Raw genomic sequence first — 17211 nt, forward strand, 5'->3', positions numbered from 1 at the left:
GTGTTGTTTCAATACTGGAAATTGAAGCCAGGGTGTTTGTCCTGACAGCTGTTCTCTCTCTCTCTCTCTCTCTCTCTCTCTCTCTCTCTCTCTCTCTCCCCCCCCCCTCCAGCTAAGGCTGACCTTGAACTTACTTTGTAACCCAGGCTGACCTTGAACTTCCTGTAGTCTCCTGCCTCAGCCTCCCAAGTGCTGGTATTACAGGCATGTGCCACTGTAAGGTGCTGTGAAATTTCTTAAAGGTTGTAATTCTAACAGCTTTTAGGTAAAGGAGCCAAAGCATTTAGCATTCTTAAGAGAAGAGCTAGAAGTCAGGTCTGTTGATTAAATTTTGACCTCCTGAAATACTGCCCACATTAAATTCTTACTGCTAGTGTAGCTTAAGAAAAACAGTACTGGTATAGTGAGAAGATCTGTAAAGCATACCAAATAGGACAAAGAATAGGCTTAGTGAGCGAACGACACAGGTAGCAATACCATCCTATCCCTCTGTGGTCAGAATGTCCTTTGCTGGTAAAATGGAATCTCTCAGAAGCTTCAGCATAGCTGTTTAGAGAAACTATCAAGCGACTAAAGTTGACATCAGAAATGAAACACGCTTGTCACCCTCAGTTAGGTCTGTTGCTAGAACGTACAGCTTCTCTTCCCTCCGCAGCTTCAAAGTCCTTTCTATTTACAATGGGGTAAGAGTGAAGAGAAGGTGATTGAGAGGGAAGTGTGTGCGGAAGCTTGTCATGTGGCTAACAGAGTCCACTAAAGCAGAATTCTGCTGAAGGTCACTCCTGGACCGTTGCTTATCCCAGCTTTCATACCTGAAAGCCACTTAGTGAATAAATAGTACACTGGATAGCACATTGGAAAACGAAATCTTATGAATCTCAAATACATGGCAACTTGAATCATGCTTTGAACTTGCTACTACAAAATTGTTAAAATAGGGCTGCAGATATGGCTCAGCGACAAAGCACTTACTTAGCATGGGCAAGGGCCTGGGTTCAATCCCTAGCAGCACCAAGACAGTATTAAAACATGTATCTACATTCTCCTCCTTGAGATGAAGAGATGATATCATATTTGGAAACAGTCATGGTTCTTAAGGATTTGTAGAAATTCAAATGAAAGTTAACACGTCAATGTTGTGCAATTTGCACATATAAAATCTTTTTCGGCTTTCACTACAATGTTGTGAAGTCATTGTCATATTTTTACATATAGGTAACTCATTTATCTATAGGAATGAAAAAGAATGTGGACAATTAAATCTAGATAATCTTGAAAAGTCCATGTTCTTGATGCTTTTGGCTCTGTCTTTCATCAGGTTCTCTACTGTGGATACAAACGTGTTCTAACAAAGTTTACTGATTCCTCTTTTCTTAATCTCTGGTGCAACTGCTAAGCAACTATGTAGTCACTTCATAACAGGGAGCTCAGGGAAACTGGAGAAGCAAATCTTGAAAAATTGGTGTGCTTGGTAAATCCCCCCTCAAAAGAATTAAGAGATGCTAATGTAGGAGGAAACCAGTTGGGACTGGCAGTCAGATTTCAAGGCCATGAGCAGGGTATGAAAATAACTTTGTGCTAATTAGAAATGAAATGTAAAGGGTAAGGAGCTACAGTCATATTTGTTCATCCATTCATTTATTCACCAATCAATTATTTATACATTCAGTAAGGGATTTTATAGAAATTATTGCATGATGCTGGTATTAGGGGATAAGGGGGATAAAAATCCTACAATAGGCATAAGAAAACAATGGATACAATGCATGCAATGAATTCAGGTTCTTCTATCCCTGGAAACACGAAATCTTTTGATATCTCAATTATGATTTTATGCTTACCGATTTAAATTTTCTTTGGAAAGAATGCTTAGGTTGAAATTTATTCATTGGAGAGAGAATAATGTTGATGGACTTAGTAAGATTTGAATTTTCCTTTTTTATTCAAAAAGGAGTATCAAACAAAGAAAGAGGGATTGTGGTATTTAAAGCTCTGTTTGAAGGACTTTTTATTCAATTTTGTGTTGGGATTTTAAATCAAATATGTGTATAATTTTTTTTTTTTTCAGGTTACATGACTCTCCCCAGGATCTTCTAAACATTCCAGCTAGAAATGACAGGGTGCCAAAAACTCCAAGGATTCTGCCATGGCACCAGCAGGATGCGGGTGAGCTGAAATCCAAGAAGGTGTTTTACACAGAACAGTTCCATATTTAATTGTTCACTTTCTACATTTCAAGGTGAGGTTAAAGGAACTGCTGAGTACTGGTTTTAGAAGCGAGGACTGCATCTGTCTGTGGTCCTGGGGCTGCTAGTATAGAGAACAAGGGGGGTCAGGCAAATAACTGAAGTCAGGAGGAGATGGTGGCTGCTTCTAAGCAAATGGCTGTTCCCCCATACTCCCCACCATACTCATTCTGGGTCAGTATAAAAAAATGCCAAGAAATTTACCTCCCTGAATAGCCTTCCTTTTCTCTTGTCAATGAGCAGGACTCGAAACTGTATACTAGAGCTGGGATATCCATCTGGGAATGCTCAGAACACTCTAATTTTCCAAGATAGGTTGTGAATGTTGACTTTTATGAGAATAAATTTCACTGATAAATGACAGGAACCAACAAATACACTGGCAAAGTGTAACATACACTTTCCAGTAAAGTCTACGAATAGTTTATGTTTTTAAAATCACAGATGGCATTGCTTGGCTTATGAGTTAAGTGGTAATGTTATTCTAATACTACCATTTAGCAAGACATATACATTTTATGAATGGCAGTCTGTTTTGGCAATTTTTATTTTATTGAACCACAACTATGTATTATGGCAATTTTCTGTGCACTTGTATTTTAAACATGTGGCTTTTAAAATGAAACAAATCTGACTTGTAAAATTTATAAGTCTTCATCAATGAATCTTGGCTAATACTAACTCTGCAAAGAAAAATAGTAAATGTTGGAAGCCATTTAATGGAAACAATAATGTGCTTATTAAGTGAAAACCTTTAAAGATAGTGAGTTTTCATTTTCTAAGTCAGTTTCTTCGTGCTCCTGGAGAAACAAAGTTACATTGAATGATGTCTACTCTTTTTCTTCCCAACTTCACTGATTTTACTTCCTGGAGAAATTATCTTCAAAGAGGTGTCAAGGATAATTGCAGAATGGTAAATTAAAACTCTAGCTTCCCACCCTCCTAAAGTACAGAGCCCCATGGCTTTGTGGGCTACAAGAAATCTAAAGGAACTAGTTTGTTGAATGCCATTATAAGGGAGATAAAGAGTAGGAAAAACCCCAGAGAGATCAGTGGTTCAGCGGTTATATGTTCCAGGTGTTTGTCTCTCCTACAGGAATGGAAGGGCTCTGCCCCAGGCTGGAAAGCCACCAAGATGGAGTTGGCAAGTGAGGCCCCACATGAGTTTTGTTTATGTCTAAATGCGGCGGGAGGCCATGTGTAAGTATTGCATTTCAGACATCCCCAATTAAACATCAATTAATTTTTATGGAGTATTTTTTGTCATGTCACCAAAGATTTCTTAATTTTTTACATGTGTTCCCATTAACCACAAAACAAACATTGTTTATTCTGCCATGTGGATTTATAGGCAGACTGAAGTGAAATTAGTCCCTGTCTAAATTTACTGGAGCTATAATTTCATGGCTGCTTCGCTTGAAGGCCAATAGCTAAATTTGTGTGGACAGCAGATGTACTTTAACCTTATGATCCAAAGGAGACCCATAAATAGACTGGCTTTTTGAAATTCAAAGCCCCAAAAATGATAAAATAGATGCTAAACCCAAACCATGCTTACGTCTAAAGATTTTTTGCCCAATAATCACTTTATCTCCTAACAAAGAAAGAGAAAACAGGTTGGGCTAGTTCAAATAAAATTAAACTTTACAAATGATTTTATCTCATTTGTGAGATAAAATTTGACCGTGAATGGTAACTTTGTGATTGGACCTTATAGGCATGCAGATACCTAATCATAATCCTTACAGAACTATAAAAACACACAAATGGAACTACACTAAATATTTATGCTGCCAGAAGCTGTTCAAATCTGAGAGTGCTTCTAGAATTTTCCAGAGTGATGCACTACAAAGGAGCTAGTGCTGGGAGGCAGTAGCCAGGGTTCTCCTTTGGCTGGATCCACAGCCCAGCCACAGTGAATCTAGTCCACCATTCTCTCATGTGGGGCTGGAATTTCCTTGTTTGTGAAATGCAAGAAACGATCTAGACTAGTGTTTGCTCAAATGTGTCCCCAGAAACTAGTTCTGCAGCAAGTTGACAGATAATACTGAAATGATTTCTGTGGTCAAACTGGTTTACAAAACATTAGGTTAAACAAAGGTAAATATTTGTCTTTACTGCAAACTTTTTAGAGCTTTGATCGTTCCAACATATATCGGGTTTCTAGGACAGAAATGCGGCAGGCCTTGCTCTCAATCTTGTCCAAGGAAGGTATAGTGTGAGAATCATGTTGAAAGATCAATGCTATGTGGAGCACATTTTTTTGCACCAGGGATTGAACTCAGGACCTTGCACTTGCCAGGCAAGCACTTATTCCACTGAGCCATCTCCCCAACCCACCTGGAGCACTTTTTTTTTTTTTGGACATAATATTCCTTTATTTTTACACATTTGACAGAGGTTTTTCAGTAAACAATCACTGCAGTGGAAAAGAGCATGAAGCTCAACCTCCGGCCACTAGCAGCGGCCCGGCTCAGGGGCTGGCTCCTCCCTGCCCAAGTGGTGAGGAGGAGGCGCGCACGTCCTTCCTTTATTAGCTTATCCCGCTGCTTCTTGATGGCATTCATGCACTGCATCATTTTCTGCTGAAGTAAATGCTCTACCAAAGCATCATATTCTACCTTGCACTCTATTCTCCTGGGTAGCACCGATTCCACGTGCACACTCTAGCCATGCTTTCTCAAAAGCATGGCATCGAGAAGCAATTTTGTAGGGCTGTTCAGAACTTAGGATCATCATGTGATGATCTAAACTAATGCCCAGTCTTTTCTGCACATCAAAGAAAGGCATGAAGTCACACAGAAGTGCCCTTGTCTCCTTCCCAGGCTGCCACTTCAGAATAACAGGTTACTTTGGAGCACATTTTGGAAAGCACTGAGTTGAATTTATTATTGAGCTCCCATCTGTCTGATAATGATATGTATCTAGTATGCATTTTTCAACTGCCTTTTTCAGTACTCATGACATACAACAATAATTGGGTGAGCTCTCTTTCCCATTGGCCCTAAACTTGGTTTCAGATTTTTGCTGGAGCTATAGATAGCCACTACTAATGGAGTAGAGTTGGCACCTGAATTAAAACATTTTCCATGCCTCTTCTGACAATCTATGCTTAAATATTTTTTTAAAGTTTATTTATTTATTTATTTATTTAGTGTGTGTGTGTGTGTGTGTGTGTGTGGCCAGCTCAGCCCACCAGGGGGCGGGGCTGGCTGGCATGTGGTGCTGGGGGATTGAACCGCGGTCCCTGTGCTTTGCTAAGCTTGTTCTAAGTAGGTGCTTTAGACCACTGAGCCATCTCACCAGCCCCTCTATGCTTAAATATTAAAAGTCAATGTGATTTCCTTCTATTTACCCTCAACTGTTGGCTCTAAGTTGCTGTTTTGCCATGGCACATGCAAACAGTATCCACCTCCGGCTCACACCTTGGAAAGTGCTCAGAGTGAACATGCAACATACCATTCAAGCTGTGATGCTTCTGAGATCAAATAGGTAGATGGGAACAATTAACAAGAATAGATAATCACAGCTCAGGAAAATCAGAAGGAGCAGTTGTCCTGCGAGCTCACTGCAAGAGTAACTTGAAAATGTCATTTTAGCTTGATAGACTATGTTGCCTCTGCAAGTGAGATCCATGCCCATGAGTGGAAAAACCTTTACAGTGTATGAGACAAAAAAAGCAAGTGTTCCCATCCCCTATATCCACTCAAATTCTCTAGCTACACCTGTTAGCTAAAAAAAAAAATAAAATAAATAAATTGGCTCATCCTCATCAATTCTCTATGCAAGCACAAAAGTAAGTCAGCATGACCTGACAAGTCACACTTCAAAGTTACCCCTAGTGTGATAATTTGTACTGAATGCTTCCAAGCCCTCCAAGCACTGGGGGGAAGAACGGATTATAGACAGAGCCTGAGAATGGGAAATCACACACATAAAACAACTAGAGGTGCACATTCAGCTATTTTGTTGCTCTAGCTGTGGCAGGTAATTATTAGCTATTGTTGTAACTTGGATTGCATTCCAAAGGGGATAAAATATGGGAGATGTTTTATTAGACAATGCTGTCAATCTTCTATGCTCTTGGAATTTGGCCATTGAAATACAATGATTACCTCAGAATTATGAAACCCACAGAGCCTAAGGCCAAACTTGGGAAAGGGACAGCAGTTCTTCCTGGTATCTTTATCTCTGGAATTACAGCAACTCACGTAAAATAGTTCCTATCTGGACTCCCAGAAAACCCAGCAGTTCCGTGCATGTGCCAGGCAGTGACATTAAAAACAACTTCTTCCTCAGCAGTAGAACATCTTTTTCCAAAGTCAAAGTATAGGAGACTTCACTTAGATTTCCCTCCTTCCTTAGCCCCTCAGTTGCTTGTCCTACGGGAGCTATGGCTACTCCTGACTGGCAGCAAGGGATGAAGAGTCTCACTAGGACAGAAACAGAGAAGGGCAAATACACTTCTTCCTGAAAGAGCTGAGGCTTTTCAATGCAAAAGGGTCTTGTTTCTTTTTCCTCTGTCTTTCTGACCTTCTCCAACTGAGTCTGCTGAGGCTTTGTCAGCTCCACCAGGTTTAGCGACTTGGGTTGTGGCCATCCTGTCAAAACCATAGGAAGAGCCCAGGCTCCTTGCACAGCTTTCCAGCTCTGCTCTAGTTGGATGAAGGTCAGATGTGGCTAGCGTGGACTCAGAGGAGCCACCAAGCAAGCCCTTAATCAGGGGTGAGTGAATCTGAAGCCAACCTAGAAACCAGCCCTGTCAGTCAGTCATCGGTACAACTGTACTGAAGACACTTTTTATTTATTTATTTTTTTTAGTGGTGGTGGAATTAAGCCCAGGCTGGGCAAGTGCCCTTCCGCTGAGCTACACTGGAAGATTTTTCCTTTTTTTTTTTTTTTAAGTTAAAGCTTTTCTTAGTGAACCCCGTTCAAAGCCACCTTCTTTCCCGAGTATATTTCCCTTGGTTCTGCTTTGGGTTCTTTCCAGAAGCTCACAGCTGAAGTTCAGCTCTCCAAGGAGAGCTCTACTAAATGAAAGAGCCACTGAGAAGACACTGCTTTTCACTCAAGAATGAAAAGTTAGACGTGGAAGGAATTCTATCACTAACAGGTAACATGCATGGGCTCTGAAGCAATTGTTCTAGTCAAAATAGTAAATGTCTGTATAAAAAAATGTGGCCACACACACACACACACACACACACTCACACACCCCATATACCTATATACACACCTACCTAGATTTAACATCTGACATACTCCTTGAATCAAGGTCCTGATATCTCCAACGCCTGGCAAATGCTGCTTTGCAGCCACTTTTCTGATACTAAAAGCACAGGTAATTCTTTCAATCATGCCTGCATCCTCCTCCCAACCACTTGGATCAAATACATACTTGGAAATGTGGAGAAAAGAGAGCCATTTTCCAAGAAGCTGTCTCCAGTGCTCCTGCCGAGCTCCCGGTGTGTGTCTGCAGCTACTGCTGGAGCAGGGAGGGGCCAGTTGCAAGAGCGGGAGCAGGAAGTGAGGACTAATTACACCTTGTTTTATTTGGCTATTGAAGCAACGGATAAAATGGCATGTTTCATTCAGTGGACTTTGCAGAGCATGTCACCTAAGGCTGCCATTTTATTCCAGTAGACTGGAACATTGGTCAGCATTGTGAGCACGGATGTTAAGACCAGACCCAGACTTACATCTTTTTCTTTGAAAAGTATGACTTGCGTTATGTCCTGATAAAATCCTGCTCCCTTTTGATTGCAGTTAGAGGACCTCCCTGCCCCCAGCCTGGCTACAGTCCAAGCCTAGTACTTACATCCTGCATACCCTGAAGCTACTGTGTCTCACCGTACACAAGTACACAACTTCGGCAAACTGGCCGCAGAAACGCTTGCCAGCTTGGCCAAAGAGAAAAACAAACAACCAAAAAAAACCCCTTCCAGAACTCCCCTAAATCTCTAAAACTATTATGGAATGTGAGGGAGGGGGAGGCATTAAGAGAAAGCGCCTTGGCATATGTTCAGTAACTACAAAGAAATTATGAGTTCCTTTGCTTGATAGACAATACAAATGTGCGTATTTCTGTTTTGTAATTTCTGTATGATAAAGCGGCACCAATGATAATGACTACATGTTCACTCTGAGAACAGAAAACAATGTAATCCTCTCAGTTTGTCTTGTGGATCAGGATTTGACTTTATCAACAGATGAGTCTGTTAGAACATTTAGATAATATGATCTGAGACTCAGCCACATTGCGCTTCCTCACTACGTCCTCATCCTGGCAATTTATACATGATGGGGAAAATTTTAAAAATGGTACTAGAGAGAGGTGGAAGAGTCTATGCTATATGTGAATGTTGGTTTATGCACAGGCCTTTTCCCAGTTCTTATGGGCAAGAATGACCATAGTTTCCCTATAGTTCTTAATGTTCCATTGGTCCAAAGTTTACTCCGATCTAAAAAATCCCCTCCCCACCCCCACAAAAAAAATTCCCTTAGGTTTTGTGTATATGTATCTGTGTATGAAAGTATGCTGTATGCTCCCATGTGGAACTGACTGGAATGAATGAGTGGTTTTCCTGTCATAGCGTTATTGACTATAGAGGAGCTATTGGCAGGATTATTGTAGAAAGAATTCGAGAACTGGATGGATGACTAGGAGACTACGATGACTGGTGCTAGCATTTCTCTTTCAGTGAATAGTTCATGGACAATATGCACAAATGGGATGACACAGCTAGTGTCAACTATGCTGAATATGAAGAATGGCAGCATTGGAGCCAGTGGTGGTGGTTTACACCTGTGATCCAACAGTTTGGGAGGCTGAGGCAGAAGGACCACAAGTTCAAGCCCAACTTGAGCAATTTAGTAAGGCCTTGTCACAAAATAAATAAATAAATACATACATACATACATAAATAGGGAGGACTGGGAAGAAGCTTAGTTTAAAAGCCTGGGGTTGAACAAAGGCTGGCATAATCCTCTTAATGCCATGTGCTTACTGACTTAGCCTATTTAAGATAGCCCATGAGATTTCCAGGCCTTATTAATTAGGATAGATTATTAGGAATGTATTAGCTGTTAAATGGGACTCACATTCACTACACACACACACACACACACACACACACACACAATCGCTACAATGATTCCCTATTTGCAAATAGTGTGTAGCTTTATTTCATTGACAAAGAACCTCTAAGTTTATAATTATTTGTATTAGAAAAATCATACGCTAAATTCAAATCCAGTGGAGAGGTGTAATTCAATTTTTTAAAAGGCCACCTGAAAATATGAGAGATTCAAAAAAATGGTACTATTAAACTGGATTATAATTTTCATGAAATTTATTTTATACATGTATTTTAACAGCTTCCTATATTCCTACCTTTTCCTCCAAATTTTTTAAAATATGCTTCTGATTTTTCAACATTCTTTTTGAGGAAAAATCTCATACTTCCCACCAAAAAAAATAAGAGTCTTAGTTTTGTTTTTTTTTCCTTGGGAGTGGCATGCCTACAAAAATGTCGTAGGTAGAAAAGTCCTTTTCTCTACCTGAGGAGCCTGCTGTTGTGGTCACACTGTGTGTGAAGCTGCCTCCTCACACCTACCCCTTGGATCCTGGCCTCCAGAAAGGGTGTGGAATATTGTATCTGCCTCTTCCCCACCAAGTATCATCTATTCTAAGGGCTGAGAAATAGAAAGAAAATAAGAAAGGAAAAACAATCCCATAGCTCATGACACAGAGTCACCCTTTTAGCTATTCATTTTTGTTTGCAAGCGACTCCTGTGGAGAACAAACATAGTTTTTCTCAAGCACATAGACCATAAAATGATGAATAAACATGACATCTCATTTTTCTAATTTAGCCTTACGTCATTGAGAAGTATGGTTCCCTCCTCCCCACTCTTCTTCCTGTAAAGCGTCTCATGATTTCTAAGTGACTTAAGAACTAAGGACCTTAATGGTTCTATAATTCTGGTGGGATTAGAGATTTTCTGGCTAACGAATAAAGAGTTAAAGTTAGACATTACAAAGAAAATGTTAAATCTGTTGCCAGGTCATTTACTGCAATGCTAAAAGTTGAAATAAATGAGTTTGCCCAATACGCTGGAGCCTAATAATGTTATTGAAACTGGTACACTGAGGAGATGGAATGGTCTTCTAACACTGCTTTTGAAGTGATTTATTGATCCCTGCACAATAATTTTTCAGCAATTCGTAGAAACAGAATTTATAGATTTATTTCTAACTTAAGGAAAAATTGACTTCATCCTTGAACCCTTAGCGTCCTTGCATCAATCTTAGAATCGCAATTAGCTAAGTTAAGTCATGATCCCATAAACAGGCCTTCCCTCACCCTTCCCCACTCCCGCTGGGCAGAATCTGATTTTTGAAAGTTTGGACTGTATCACTCAATCTTCAGAAAGCCATTTGTAGTATATATTTTTTATCTTTGGCGAATAGTATCATCAGAATGCACACTCTTTGCATACGGGAGGCAAGAAGAGGATGTTCGGAAAGCACAGCCGGGCTTTTCAGTACTGCTGTACAAACATGACACATGCAGCACTTGTGGGAGTCTTGTGGAAGTGGGGGAGGGCTGGTGTGCAGGAGTTTTTCTATTGGGAATGATGCATTTTCAAAAAGGAAAAGGAATGCCTTTTAAATACAAGCTTACACTCATTGATAGAAAATTGCTATAACTAATATGAGACTACAAATTGGTATAAACCCTGAAGAAGAGAATTTGGCAGTATTAACATTTAGAATGCATGTGTGTAAGACTCAGCAGTTTCATTTCTAGGAAGTTAAGGTTTGATATATCCACCTAAGGTTACAAAGACATAACAGAGAAACATGATAATTTTAGCACTTAAAAAAAAACATAGTAAAACATTCACTTCACAATAAATCTCCATTAAAGCATAAATGGTAATTCAGCTATGATATGTCACACAATGAAATACTGTACAACCCTTGAAAATAATATTAAGCTGCATATGGGGGTGCATTCCAGTAATCTCTGTTCTGAAAGGCTGAGGCGGGGAGGTCGGGTCATAAGTTTGAACTCTACCTGGACAACTCAGCAGCTTGGTGAGACCCTGCCTCAAAAGTACAAAAATAAAAAAGAGGGCATGAGGATGTACCTCAAGGAAAAGACCCTGGGTTCACTCCCCAGTAGTGCCAAAATAAGTTCTATGAAAGCTATCAAAATATGCATCACGGGGGCCGAGGGTATAGCTCAGCGGCATAGGCATCTGCCTGGCAAGCTTGAGGTCCTGAGTTCATTTCCTGGCATTGAAAAAAAAAAGCATCATGTAGTAAAATAGTATAGAATGAAACAAATTTGAAGTTCATGCAAGAAGTATATAACTTTTTAAGTTGTCCTAAGAGACTTGAGGCTCAGCTCTTTGCTTGGTAGTTTTCATCATCTGATATTTTTAAAACTACAAGCAAGTAGAAGTACACATTTGCACTTAAAAATGCACAGAAAGGAAACCTAAAGAAAAAGTGTCAAAATGTCCAATATACGCAGCATTTTAAAGGTTGAAAAGAAGCACAAACTCTTTAGAACAATTAATCGTTTGATTGAAAGACTTTGGGTTATCATTTTTATCATATATTACCTATTTTAATCTCCTAATACAATTTTGTCTGTACCTAATTCCTGAGGTTGCTTTGAGGAGAAGCGGAGGTGATACGTGTCTAACGTTTGGTGTGCATGTTAGTTAGCTCTGGAGTTTCTTACACACGCTAAGAGAAGAGGGCATTGTGCAGGTGAAGAAAAAATATTAAATCTCTGGCTTTGGATGTGTGTAACTAAATGTGGTTTCTACTCATTCATACTGACAGCACCTCTACTAGACCTGCGGTATTTACTGTACTAACATATTTGCAACATTTTTCTCTGCCTCTGAAGTTTCTCATTACTGTGTTTCACTGGACGCTTTCTGAAAACAGTCACAGTAAGAAGCAACCTGGAGCAGACAAATGGTAGTGTGCAGTGTCCTCCTATATACCTAAGTACATAATCCTAAAATGGTACCTACTAATGCAAAGGGAGGCTTAAAAATTCGTACCAGTCAGAGATGATCTCTTGGTTTGGATGACAGGTGAAAAATGTCACAGTGTACCATAAATGAGGGGGTGTAGAATGTGACATGTTAGGGCTATGCTGGGTTGTGTCCTTAGCAACCAGGACAGTGCTTGATCTGTTGAGTCACCCCAAGAACGGGATACCTTCTACCCATGAAATGAGCCTCACACGGGTCAAATGCATCTGAGCTCCCTCGCCGGGTAGCCTTGGACCTGGACCTTGAAAATCTTCCTGGGAGAAGAGAGAAACTAACGATGAAGCAAAAAGAAGACATAGATGTGTGACAGAAGATGACAAGGGGTCTCCTCACAGGCTGCTGTCCCTCTGGTGGGGCTGAGTGCAGAAGGAAAGACATAATAAGAGAGACCTCAACTACCATGCCAGTAAACTACTTCCACCTGGGGCAACACCATGAAGAAGAAACCAAACGTAGTCAGAGGTCCTGGAGCTATGTCAGGTTGGGCAGTTGTGGAATACAGTAGATTATTTCACAGGGACAGAAAGATAACAGCATACCAGTGTATCATGATGAAGAATAGTCACGTAGAGGCTCTGGATGCAGGCGTTCCAGGCAACAGTGTACCGGGGAAAGAGATTTCTTACAATGAACATAGACGCTGATGTTCCTCTACTCCTTCAATTAACTAAGACTAATTAGCCAGTCAGTCTCTGACCTTCTAGACAAAGGATATTTGCTACTCTTTTTTCCTTAGAGCATTCAGAAATAGGTAAAGACAACCACACTTTCACTTCTGACTTAATATAGATTTCAAGTTCCCTTCTACAGCGAGATGGCCTGTTTACTTCCTTTGTTGTACCAGATTTCTAATTTCTTCTCTCTAAGCTGGAAGGCAGCTGTTTCTAATGAATATGGGGAGAGTGAAAAGCCGAGGGTGCTGTTACATGGAGAATAGATCTCTAGTAGCTGCTGCAAGCTGTTTAGACTTCTCCTTTGTCGGGACCATCAGAGGGGCTGTGCCGAGAGCGCGGATGGCAGAAGAGAAGAGTTTCTACCGTGCCTGGGCGCGAGCTGCCTCTGCAGCTCTCTGGAGAATGCTTGTTCCTTCTCAGAAGCAGACAACCAGGGGAAGGAGAGGGCTCGTGGCCGATGGATGGGCGTGGCAAGGCAAGGAGGAGAACCGATGCAGGCTCATTCCAAATATGCAACGAGGATAAATAAGGAAGGCTGCAACTCTTTAAAAAATGTTGAGTACTCAGGCCCTCTTTAACAGGAGGGCTGCACTATTGTGGAATGATTACATGGGAGGGTGGGTCCAAAAACCTTTCAGGGCATTTTGTGTAAATATTCTTGAGTGTACATGCCTGCTGCACTTGGATAAGAGGTCCAGTCACGCCCAAGCTTATGATTTCTCTTCCTAGATCATTTTCTTTCCTTTTTTTTGAGACAGGGTCTCACTATGCCATTTAGGTTGGCCTTGTGCTCATGTTTATAGCCCCCAGGTTGTTCTCAAACTCACAGCAATCCTCCTGTCTTAACCTCCTGAGTGCTGGGATTATAGGCACACACCACCACGCCCAGTTTCAGGGACAGGTTGGTGTACCCAGAGTTCTGGGGCAGGCACGGCATGTGGGGCCTGGGATTGAACTTTGGACCTTGCTCATGCCAGGCAGGTGCTTGTGCCTCTGGACCATCTCCCCAGCCCTGAGAGATCATTTTCTTTAAATATTTTCATCATCTTGATCTCTGAAGAAAAAAACCTTGAATAAGAAAAAGCTATTCTGGGCTGGGGAGATGGCTCAGTGAATAAGCACTTCCCTGGCAAGTACAAGAGCCTGAGTTCAATCCCTGGTTAAAAAAAAAAAAAAAAAAAAAGCTATTCTGTTATAATAAACAAGCTAGAGAGTCTTACACATTTTGTATGGTAATTAATATTCCACCAAATTGTTCTGAGAAACTAAATTATCCTGGATTTTGTACAATCTTAACCATCAGAGAAAATATTTTAATTCTAATCTTTACATCTGAGACTGACTGAGGAAAAGAAGAGAAGGGCTATCATTTCTTTCTTTCAATTGGTAGACTTTTCAGTTTGGTTGTTTCTCTTTCCCAAACTGTTTTTGTTAGGCAAGTTGAGAGAACAGGTTTTGGATTTGTAGCACCAACATGTAAACATTTATTTTACATGTTATTACAATAAATGTTTTAAAACTTTGATAGTTTTGAAGAGTGAGATCTAATTTAGTCATACCATTGTACGGAGTAGCTATCAATATATTAAAATTGCAATACTAGTAGAAAAATATAAATGAAAGTTATGAGTCATGAAGTACTATATTCTTAAATGATGAGACTTTGATAGATATTACTCTTATCTAAGAAGTCATAACACAAATTTTTGTGGCTGTGATGCTATTTATCCCATGGCAAAGAGAAATAGAATATTTCTATAATCCCAGCTTGGAGTCATGGAAATTAATCTTATGCCACTGATAGCAAGGGGAAGCCAGCAGCCTCAAGCAGTGAGGTGGCTGTGGGCCAGATCTTGATTCATTCTTGGATGCCTCCCATACACCTCCCGTTCACAAGTGATACCTGGAGACTACTTTAAACATATTTGGTTTTAGTGTTCGGATTGATTCTGGGGGGAGCAATGTTTCAGGAGTGGGTGGTAAATCTGGAAGTAGGGACTGATGGTCTGATAGCTCCAAAATCACAGAAATTACAAAGCTGTGAGCTCTCCACAAACTTGTCAGGGCTTGGCAGCAGATCCCTGGGCTGGCCCAGTTCAGGGTAGAATCCTGCTGTGGAAGCAGATTGCTGGTGGCCCCTAAGACACATGCATGGTAGCAGTGGGAGTTCACCCTCAGTGTTCTACTTGGTGGGTTCCGATTGCTTCCTAGCTCTTCTGGAAGGAGAACCTTTGGAGGCAGACACAGGAGGGACAGGGCCAGGCACCACCCCTGGCTTGGGACTCTGGCCCTTCTTCATGGCAAGCTGCCTTGTCTGCAGTCATGGGGAGGCTAGGGTTGGACTGGGAGCTGCCTAGGTTAGGTGACATGTCACTGTCCCTTGAACTACAGCCAGCAGGCCACTCTGGCACCTGGTGATGAAGTTGGCTTCTTGCCTCTGTTTCTTCTTAGAAAAGCAAAGCGCATACAAAGCTCAGCATCCCTGTGAGGCCGGCTCCTAGTTTTAATAATTCCTTGTATTTAGTTAGTGCCTTTTTCCTCTCCCAGGAGCCAACTGAAAGACTTTTCCATATGTTGCTTCCGAAACCCTCGTTATAGCCCCGTGCCTGAGCTGGTTAGAGAAGGTGCTAATGGGACCGTGGTCAGTGCTCAGCCTTGCATGGGGCCCCGGGGAGCAGCTGCACTCACCCCGAGAAAGTGTGTTTGGAGGCCTCGGTGTGCAGGGCTTGCCACATCCACTTATGTTATAAAGCTTGCAACTAACAACAGGCAATGATAGTAACAATAACAACAACAATAATAATAATAATAATAATAATAATAATATCTAACAAGCAATGAGGGCCCACCCTGTACCCAGCATTTTCTAAGCACCTCTCATATACTGACTAATTCAATTCCCCTTAAAACTGTAGGAAAGCTGTACTAGTGTTAGATCTCTTTCTTTTAAAAAGAAGACCAAGGCCCAGGGAAGTTAAGGTAGCGAGATTGTAGAGGAGATACTAGAACAGGGATTTCCACTCCATCAGTTTGGTTAAAATGAACTAGGGACCACTACTCAGTGTTTCCTGGTGTCAGGAGCACAGTGGGTGGCACGGCTCAGGTCACAAGTCCCTGTAGAATCCTACTGATGTAGGGGACTGGGGAGAGAGGTGAAAAGAGGGACACAATTAGCACTTAGAAGGTACAACTGGGAATACAGCTCAGGTCCTCCTGGCTGTACACCTTAAGAGTTCTCCCATTCCATTTTACAGCACTTAGAGGTGGGCACTATTGCAGCCATTTTTCAGATTGGGATACTGAGAATCAGAAAGTAATTTGAATACTGATATTTACTGCAAGCTCTAGAATTGGAGATCTGTCCACTCCCCACACTTATGCTCCTTTCATGAGACTTGAGATGACACCCCACTTTAATTAAAGGAGATACTGTAGATACAAAAAAGAAATAAAGTACAGGGGAGAAGAAGCTGGTTATCAAGAGCAATGGTGTCCAGGATTAGAACTCCACTTTTGGGCTCCAATTATTGTCCTCTTTCTTACAAGGATCACCTGCCCTTCTGATCCTGCTTACCTATCACAGTCAAATAGAAACTAAGTCAATTTATAGGCCAGTAGGGTCAATACTGAGTGGGAGAAGAGGACATAAGATCGTTTGCCAGTAAGATAAGGGTGCCAGAATCTACTTCCTTTCTCCACTGGGTGGATTCAAAGACATAGCCCATTAAACCCTTGGGACAAAATCAACTCTTAATAAATGAAAGATTTCAGCATCAAAGAGCCCCTGTCTGTCACCAGAAGCAAGTGAGATTAATTATGTTACCATTTCCCTCTCTGGAGGCATCAAATAATTTGGAAAGAAGAGCGATGTCCAGGAAACACAGGCTCTGGAGGCGGGTGCACCAGGCTTAGTACCCCAGCTCTGTCACTTCCTCCTCCTTGGATGAACCAGGGTGAACTATGGGCCTTCTTCAAAGCTTATTTTCCTAATCAGGAAATGGGGATAATAACTACTTCCATTGTAGGGTTATTAGATTAAAGAAGAAAATAAATGCAAAGAGCCTTCTGATCATAGCTCAGTAAAGGCTGTCCATTATAATTAAAGTGGAGGTCTTTATGAGAAATTCAAGTGGAGAACTGTGCTTGTGTTTCCCAGGGTTGGGTGGATCACCTGCCATCTGTGTCGTGAGCTCTGTGGTAGTGCTAGT

General features: G+C 41.1%; 1 protein-coding gene and 1 pseudogene across 8 annotated transcripts in view; both read right to left on the reverse strand.

The window, feature by feature from the left end:
- Positions 1–17211, reverse strand: part of Palld (palladin, cytoskeletal associated protein) — a 416234-nt gene that overhangs the window by 266174 nt on the left and 132849 nt on the right. Inside the window, exon 1 of one of the 8 annotated variants that reach the window (XM_023700097.1) lies at positions 7645–7695. The exons of 6 other annotated variants lie outside the window; for them this stretch is intronic. The gene's annotated coding sequence lies outside the window, so the exon portion shown is untranslated. Of the gene's footprint in view, positions 1–7644; positions 7696–17211 lie in introns of those variants that run through there. One more of the 8 variants, XM_023700096.1, reaches the window with a different exon arrangement.
- Positions 4704–5058, reverse strand: LOC105743380 (annotated as a pseudogene).

Source organism: Octodon degus, unplaced genomic scaffold, assembly GCF_000260255.1.
Source record: "Octodon degus isolate 3935 unplaced genomic scaffold, OctDeg1.0 scaffold00121, whole genome shotgun sequence".
Classification (NCBI taxonomy): Eukaryota; Metazoa; Chordata; class Mammalia; order Rodentia; family Octodontidae; genus Octodon; species Octodon degus.